At 33.4% G+C, this 9481-nt stretch overlaps 1 long non-coding RNA gene across 1 annotated transcript; it reads left to right on the top strand.

Moving 5' to 3' along the window:
- Positions 1-6627: 6627 nt before the first annotated feature.
- On the top strand, positions 6628-8658 carry LOC111448671. Its single transcript, XR_002711469.1, has 2 exons — positions 6628-7021; positions 8472-8658. It is a non-coding gene; the product is annotated as an uncharacterized LOC111448671 (long non-coding RNA).
- The last annotated feature ends 823 nt before the right edge of the window (positions 8659-9481 follow it).

Below are 9481 nucleotides of genomic sequence, written 5' to 3'. Positions count from 1 at the left end.
CTCTTTCTTGAAGCTTAACTTTGCACAATATATAATGGAGGTCTCCAACGTCTTCTTGAATTTCCTTTGATGAGCTCACCATAGTTTGAATATAAGTGTACAAAGTTTGTTGTAGCTTCTCAGCTCTCATCCTTGTAATTGGACCTTGAGGTATAGAAATTCCTTGGTCGTGGTTCATATCAACATTACTAGGTGAATCTTTCAGCAACTCAACCTCAACTCCCACTTGCTTCACCTCTGGTTCCTCAGCAATAGTCTCAGGAGTTTCTTGAGTATCTGCTACAACATCACTATGTGAATTGTTCTGCAACTCAACCTCAACTCCCACTTGCTTCGTTGTCCCGGTACATTTCTTCAATTCTCTGGCAGCCTTTGTGAAGCTAACTCGTTTCTGTTTGCTTATAACGCAGTTCTCACAAGGACTCATATCAACAGATTTCAGACGTTCCAAAACTCCTTCCGACATCTTCATTCCTTTAACGCTCATATGTCCAAGTCTATTATGTCATAGGCTTGAATTTGAAGCACTCTCAGCAATAGCAGCCATGTCCATACACCCTGCAATGGTGTACAAAGTTCCAGATTTTGTGTCATGTGCTATCACCATAGCACCCTTCACAATCTTCCATGAACTCTTACCAAACTTTGTTGCATAACCTGTGCTATCCAACTGACCAATAGAGATCAGGTTCTTCTTAGGACTAGGAATATATCTGACATCTTTTAATGTCCACTGATTTCCTGCCAGAGTTTTTATGCAGACATCCCCTTTTTCCTTCGATCTTCAAATCTTTGTTGTTGGCAAGATACACCTTCTCGAAACTTTCAGACTTGAAATTTCGAAATAACTCTTTATTTGGAGACGAATGAAAAGATGCACCTGAATCCAAAATCCACGATTCAATCAGATTGTCCACGCTGAGAATTAAAGCATCCCCAATGTCTTCTACTGAATTTACAGAATCAATGTCATCTTCTGATTTGTGATCCTGCTTCCTCTTTGTACAATCTGCCCGAATGTGACTTTTTTCTCCACAAATCCAACACTTACGTTTAGTTTGTTTGCAGATTTTCCTCGGATCCTTGATTTTGATCGCCCATTGTTTGGACCCTTTGATTTACTTCTTTCCCTTCGATCAACACTGAGAGCATTGCCTGATGAATCTCCGATTTCCCGTTTACGAATACTTTCGCTAAGAACTACATCTCAAATTTCATCAAACTTCAGTTTATCAGATCCTCGTGAACTGCTCATCGCGGCAACAATAGTATCACACGACTCGGGTAAAGATAACATCAAAATCAATGCCTTAATTTCATCTTCGAAATTAATATCCACCGAACTCAGTTGACTTGTAATCATATTGAATTCGTTTATATGACTAGTAACAAATCCACCTTCAGACATTTGTAGATTAAACAACCTTTGCATCAAATACACCTTGTTCATATCCGACAGTTTCTCGTACATATTTGACAACGCCTTCAACAAATCTGACATTGTCTTATCCTTGATAATATTGAAGGCCACGTTTTTTGACAGTGTCAATCAGATCAACCCTAAGGCCTGACAATCCTTGAGTTTCCACTGCTCCGTGGTCATAGTATCTAGCTTCACCCCCAACAGGGGTTTGTGAAGACCTTTCTGGTACAGACAATCTTCAATTTGCATCTTCCAGAAACTAAAATCGAATCCATCAAACTTTTCAATTCCAATCTTTGAAATTTCCATCTTCACAGATCGTGATGAATTTCGCCTCGCTCTGATACCAGTTGTTAGGATCGATACTAGTTGTTAGCTCTTAGACCAATTGTTAGGATCGATCAACGACGCACACACTCGATCAAAATAACACAAAGGACAAGAAAGAAAAAAATACAAGGAGTAATATTGGCTAAAGGTCTTCAAATATGTACAACAAGGAGAGAATATAGAGAATACAAAGAATGAAAAGAAGTGCATTTTGAGATCACTGACGAATGGGTATATATATGGTTTCAATTTACTAAATATAGCTTCCAAAAATTTAAAGATATAATCTAACAAATATATCTTTGTCAAATCTTTACCAAATATCTACCATATATATCCCTTTCACATGTTTACGAAATATCTTCCAAATATATCTCTCTCAGGTCTAGGCATCAGGCTCCATATCCCAACATCAACCAGCCTTTATGTGACACTCAAGTCTACTCATTGCCCCTTATCTTGTTTATGTCTCATCTCTTCTTCAATGCACACATTATATGGTGTATTGGATGATGCATTGTCCTCCTCGATTGCATCATAACATTTTTTTTATATTAGCCCTCGCATGGCTGGATGGTTGCCACTTGAGGGTTGCCGTTTTACTTGTCTTGACAAGGGTCACAACCAAATCTTTTCATAATATGGTTGTGACATTCAGCACATTTTCACCATAATTTTTTTGTTTTTTAATCTTTTCTAATTTATTTGAATTTTCATAATTTTCTATATGTAGCTCAAATTGACTTGATTCTTTAACTAAAACTATGGAGAATCTAATTCATCTTTAAAAATATATTTTTCTCATCATTTATAATAATTATAGAATAAAATAAATATGTTATGTTCGATCTAAAATTTATAACTTATAGTTTCTTGACGTTTGCTAGAACTCGATTTTCGTTTTGATTGAACTCTGACATCCTTCAGAAAACCTATGCAAAATCCTCTCAAGAGTAACTCAGAGTCTAATTCTAAAAATCCTCTCTCATTTGAAGAAAAACAGAAACTACCATTCAAAATTCTAACCTCTTTATCTACCTTGTTTGTTGACAGAATTGGACAATTCAATAGCCTAGACTTGATATCCCAACTCTAAGTAACTTTCGTTAAGGGTTGTTACTAGAAGACGCCTCCTTGTGTTCGAATCTGAGTATGGATGATGGTTTCCTCTCTATAACTGTTTTCTCCATTCTTCATTATTATTATTATTATTATTATTATTATTATTATTATTATTATTATTATTATTATTATTTAGTTCTTGAGATTTTTCTCAAGTATTTTTCTCTTCTACTTGATTTGATTTAGAAATTTAGGCTCTCATCAAGACTCAAGTGCTACACAATAGTTCTAGAGATTTGTTGCACTTTTTAAGCCCATGCAAAGGATGGCCTTTTAAAACTCATACTTTGTTTTATTTTCGTTTTTGTTATTATTATTTTTTTTTCTATTTGTATTATTCATTCTTCCAGTTATTTATTTATTTTCTTTATTATTATTTTTAATATGATTATTTTCATTTTTTTATAATTTTATTTATTATTGTTTTTCTTTTTAATTTTTCATATAAATTATTTGTTTGAGAATAATCATTAATATGGGTGGCTAAATAAACTTGAACCTCAAACCATAATATTTATAATATACTCATTAATAGCTGACCATTAATTATCTAATCTAAAATCAATTAATGTACTGAAATTGTTAAAAGTAATTATGAAAATCTAAAAAATATTATTTATTTATTTTCATATCATTGCATATCTTAATTTATTTTTATTTTGAATAATTGATCTTAGTTTATAAAATTATTATAATTAATTATTTAATTTTAATAAATCAATAATATTATTTAATATATATCTAATTTATTTTTACAAAAAAAGTTTATTAAACGAATGAAAATTTTATTTTAACCATAGTTAATTATTTAAAATAATGTAATAAAATTATTGATAATATTTTATTTATATGAAATTCTAATAACATTTTCCATGCAACACCAAACACGGATATTCTATTCGTGACATTATTTTATTATACATTCCATCATAAACAAAACTTTCAATAAAACCGCCCTTTATAGACTTTTTCACACACTTGATTTGAACCCTTTTCAATTGTCTATTCCAAGGTGAGTTACAATGTTCATTGATATTAACGCCCATTGAGTTTAAGTGATTATTGTTATGATCAACCAATTCTACTACGTTCGGAAGGGAAAATCCAAATAGAACAATATCTTTTAGCGATGGGCTTGGGTTGTTACAAATGGTATAAGAGCTAGACACCGAGCGGTGTGCCAGCGAGAACACTGGACCCCTAAGTGGGGTGGATTGTGAGTTCCCACATTGGTTGGAGATTGAAATAAAGCATTTCTTATAAGGATGTGGAAACCTCTCCCTAGTGTATGCGTCTTAAAACCTTGAGGGGAAGCCTGGAAAGAAAAACCCAAAGAGAACAATATCCGCTAGCGGTAGATTTAGGTTATTACCTGATAGTATCATACCATTGGAGAGGGTCGTTATTCCTATCTCTAATATCAGAGTCATGCCCTTATTATTACTTAGTTATATCAGTTGAATCTTTAAATGTCGAACAAAGAAGTTGTGAAGCTCGAAGATATAGTCATAGTTAAAGATCATGGTACTACTCCAAAAAAAAAAAAAATGAAAGGAACAAAACCTCGATCCTTGTTTCTACGATGCACCAAATGGAATCATCACCCACATTATACAACGTCTAAGCATCTAAAGCTATAGAAGAGGATAAAAATATGGAGCAAAATTTATGGGAGACAAATGAATGGCACCTTTTTATTTCTTTTGTATAATTATTATGAGTAATGGGTTTAATTAAATGAGCAACGCATCGTGATTGGCGGAACCATTTTGGCTTTGGATTCTTGTGACTGGGAAAGGTGTGATTGAAGGGTATTATAGTAATAACGACACTTTTTTTTTTTTTTTCTCTTTTTACTTTCCAAATTTTGTACTTGTTCACAAAATCCTTTTTACTTTTATTCTATTCCATTTGCATTCCCCTGCTCCCTTTGTTCTCTCTCTTAAATACATTCTATTCTATTCTAACTTTATTCTATTCGGATGCCAAGAATAAGAATTACTTTTTTTAGTGCTACAAAAAGTTGCGCTCAACAATTAAAAGGAGAGTCACTTGGTAACGACCTATCTTTACATGCATAGTTAAACAGTGGTCGGTGGATACTTAAATACAAAATGTTATAACTAAAAGATCATCTTGTACGGTTGAAACGAATACAATGGGTAGGATTATAAGTATTGAATAGTAAAACTTATTTTTGGAGATATATTCTGATTTTTAGAACTATTCTAAGGAATCATATATATCTTCTTATTCACGAGTGTTTGATAAAAAGAAACATTATTCTTGTTTTCCTTTTTACCTAATAAATTCCTAAAACAATCTAACCACCAATTAATTCTCTCTTTTTCTTATATATATATTAATCCAACATAAAGAATCTAACACGAATTAATTTTTATTCCAATTTATTGGTATTTTTTTATCTTTTCTGAAAAATCAACTTTTATCTCCTATTACTTCATTTTGCGGCTTTAATTATTCTCTTGGTTTTTCTTTTTCTATTTTCTATTTTTTAAAAATAAAAAACATATATGTTTCATAATTGTTTATTATTTTTTTAATATTTTTTTAAAAAATTAGAAATAAAAATATTGAGAGGGAAATATGTTAGAAATAAAATATTAGTTTATTTAAAGAGAAAATATAAATAAAAAGATAACAATTTTAGAGAGTTAGTAAGGTTAAGAATAAAAGATATGTTAGGAAAAAAAATAAAAATAAATTAAAGAAATTTTTTATTGAGAATAATAAAATTAGGTTGATTAACTTTTCCAAGGATAAATTTATTCGAGAGAACTTTTTTGAAAAATGGAAAATATTTGATTTAACATAGAGATTGTTGAAATATGTAAGAAGAGAGAGAAATGAAGTAAATAAAATAAACATTGTAGAGAGAGAGAGAAAAATATATATAAGAAGAGAGAAAAGGAGAAAAAATTGAGAAAAAAAAAACCCCTTTTACAAAAATTAAAAAACAAAATGATTATAAAATAAGTACGCTATATGCTATGTAATATATGGCATGGAGTCGTGGACGAAGAGTTCTATTATCTAATTCAAAATAAGAGGGTTTTCACTTATCTTCTCTATTTAAGGAAGTTTGCAAATGGATCGATGTAGTGTGGGGTGGTCGACTTCTACTTGTTGCTTACTAGATAGAAGACATCGATTCTCTTTATACAGTTAGTTTAGCTGACGGTTATTCAAGTTCAATTCCCACTAACTTGATTGAAGAGTAGAACATGGATGAAAAAAAGATTATTTGAGGATAGATATGTGGGTTTTATTCGTATTTGTTGTAAAATTTAAATTTAATAAGTAAAATAAAAATAAGTCTCGAGTGAAGTGATTACTAGCAAAAGGTGAAAATCTTGCACATGTGATTCAATCACGTTTATCTTAATCCATTCACTCTCCCACAAGAAATCTTAATCATGCCTCTTCAAGTAATTTCCTAGTAGAGAGGATTTGGGGCAATGTTAACCTATGACTTAACTCAAGATAAGAAACTCTCTTGTTGTTAACTCTTATTTTCAACGTTTTCAAAGTTAGATATGTATTATAACTATCACTAGGGTCCCGACCGAAATTAATTTCTCATTTTTTCTTCAAAGTCAAGATTTTGGATTTTATTAAGGGGCTTAGGAGCCGAATTTAAAGATAGTGTAGAGAGAAAATCACAAATATAAAAGAAAATAGTGTTAAATTTGGGAAAAATGGTCAAAGTCAACTCTTAGGGGTATTTTGGTCATTTCTACTTTCATCCCTAAACATATATCTAAAAGTGGTTTAATTAGGGGTTAGTAAAAAAATAAATAAATAAATAAAAGAGAAAGAAACTGAAAAACTTCTCTAACCAGCATTGAAAGTACGATTTCGGGCAAGGTTCCTTCACAGAAGTTACTCAGACACCCAAGGAGAATTATTCTAGACTCTTCGATCGTCCTAAACCATCATAAAATTGAGCAAGAACCCAAGGTAAGTTTTTGAGTTTTTAGTTTCGATGTTCTTCAGACCTAGGAGATTCAGGAAGAATTAAGTTCTGAAATTTCAATATGATATTGTTCAAAGAATTTCACACATTTTCAATGAAGAAAGCTCGAATTGAACCACACCAGGAGTTTTGGCATTCGTCAAGAAACGGTAAGAATGTAGTTTCTATCAACTTTGAATTACTTTGCCTATAGTTGATTACAAATTACAAGAAAATTATCTTTGTGGAGATGAATTAAAAATGAATCGAATTTGGGAGTGAAAATTCAAAGAAGTTAGAAAGGTAACGTGAAACTAATCTGAACCTGGAAGCGTATGAACGTAGGCCAGGGAGACAAACCAGAGGAAGACATGTGTCATAGAACGAGCAAAGGAACGCATCACACAAGTTGAGGGACACGTGTTAGACTCTCGACGGTGTTGTGCAACTGACCTAACAAAAGATGCATGTCAACGAACGATTGGCATGCGCCATTCGCGGGCGACCAACCCGATCCGTTCGCCTGCATCTGGACCACTCTACATTCGATTTGACCCGAGCATGTTTTTCATGCTTTAGGTGAACGAACGATTAGAACATGTTCTTCATGCTTTAGGTGAACAATAGGAATGTCTCCCTAGTAAAGCATGTAGGAACCAAGTTAAGTTTAGGGTGTTAGAGCTAAAGTTGTTTTGAGTTGACTAAGATAAGTACGTTTCCAGTAGATCGAGCACCACGGGATCGTGAGCAGCAATTGTAGGTATATATCTTAGAGAACCCAGATGTTGGAATAACCTTGAGGTGTTAGTCTCGAACGTCCTATAAATGAGAGACAAGATTTGAACCGCCTACATGACCTAAGAACCTAGTAAACCTCCACGGCAAGGAAGACTTAGGAATCTTAACAATCTTATTGGTAGTAAGAATTGTGTAAGGGGAATCCTTTGAGATGATTTAAGTTACACTTGTGTGTGGGGATGGATCAAGGTTGATGTTACGATTCTACATATTGGTCTTGAGGACGAACTTGGGATCACATGGGTAGCTAACTCTACTATTATGTGTAAAAATTGGTCAAGGCTGATACTGTAGTTTCGTAAACTGGTTGTGAGGAGTGACTTGGGACTATACATGTAGCTATTTAAGGCAAATGTTTCTATTGCGTGTAGAAACGGAACAAGGCTAACATCGCATTTCCGTAAACCAATCTTGGAAGAGACTTGGGACTACAGACATAAACGTGGTTGTCTCTATTACGTGTAGGAACAGGTCAAGATGGATCCCAAGATTCTATAAACCGGTCTTGGAGAGGGACTTAGGACTACACAAGTAGATAACTAAATATGAAAGATTCTATTGCGTGTGGGACTGAGTCAAGACTAACATTGTGAAACCGATCATGAAGGGAGACTTGAGACCACACGTAATTGACTTGTAATTGATATTCTTGGAACTTCAAGACCTAGAAAAAAGCTCAGATAGCTATGTGGTATGCCCGAGCTTCATTGATTTAGAGAAAAGCTCGTACAAACTTACTAGGAAAGAGATGCAATGAGAGTCTACAAGTAGGTCGCTTACGGAGTATTTTTATACTTACCCATTTTTTCTTCTTTTTTTTAGTTGAACATAGGTAGTGGTCAAGGTAGCGGAGTGCTTGGGAGCTGTGTTGTCAAAGAGAGGTGTTGTTTTGAGGCATCAGTGTAGTCTGTATTTTCATGTGTTGCATTTGTACACTTTTTGTATTTGGTACCCATTTTTCGTTTGTAAATAACTTGAACAGTACCTGCATTATATTTTTTTTGAATTTTGACAAAGGTGTTGTATGTTTTTAATTCGCACAAAACTTTATCTTATTTTTCGTGTTTTTGCTTTCATTTATTTACCTATATCTGTCTTTTTAGTTACAGTCGGAGCGAGATTCGAAGACTTGAAACGCATTTCATTGTTTTATGCATTGATTTTTTACTTGTCCTATTATTGTGCAAACTTCAAAGTGATCTTTTAAACGTTGTGGTACCTTTTAGATGCATGCAAACCGAAGACAATATCTATCTATGTGCACAGGAATTGTAGTAATTACATATTTGTAAAGTACATTAGAACATAAAGACAATTATACCAATGTGTGTATGAGAACTATAATTATTATTTATTTGTGTGTATAAGATTTATATTGGATCATATGTTATAGCATGTTGGTAGTTACCTACCTCCAAGTATAGAAAATGTACAACTTCGTGATTGATATGGCCTTGTAGCAATTACTTATTTATGTGTACGAGGATTGTACCTGTAACCGTTCAGGCCCACCGCTAGCAGATGTTGTCTTCTTTGAGTTTTCCCTTTCGGGCTTCCCTAAAGGTTTTTAAATGCTTGGACCGCAGGTAGATATTTTCCCCTTTGGGCGGAACCTCAAGGATTTTAAAATGTGTATGCTAGGGAGAGGTTTCAACATCTTTATAAAAAATATGGGATCTCACAACCCACTGCTCTTCAGGGCATAGCGTCCTCACTGACACTCGTTTCCATCTCTAATTGATGTTGGATCTCACAATCCACCCCTCTTCGGGGCCCAGTGTCCTCGCTGGCGCTCGTTCTTCTCTTTCAATCAATGTGGGATCTCACAATCA

The sequence above is a fragment of the Cucurbita moschata genome, unplaced genomic scaffold, assembly GCF_002738365.1.
Source record: "Cucurbita moschata cultivar Rifu unplaced genomic scaffold, Cmos_1.0 Cmo_Scf00001, whole genome shotgun sequence".
In the NCBI taxonomy this organism is placed as follows: domain Eukaryota; kingdom Viridiplantae; phylum Streptophyta; class Magnoliopsida; order Cucurbitales; family Cucurbitaceae; genus Cucurbita; species Cucurbita moschata.
The sequence above is the reverse complement of the archived record's forward strand: the minus strand, read 5'-3'. Positions and strand labels throughout refer to the sequence as shown.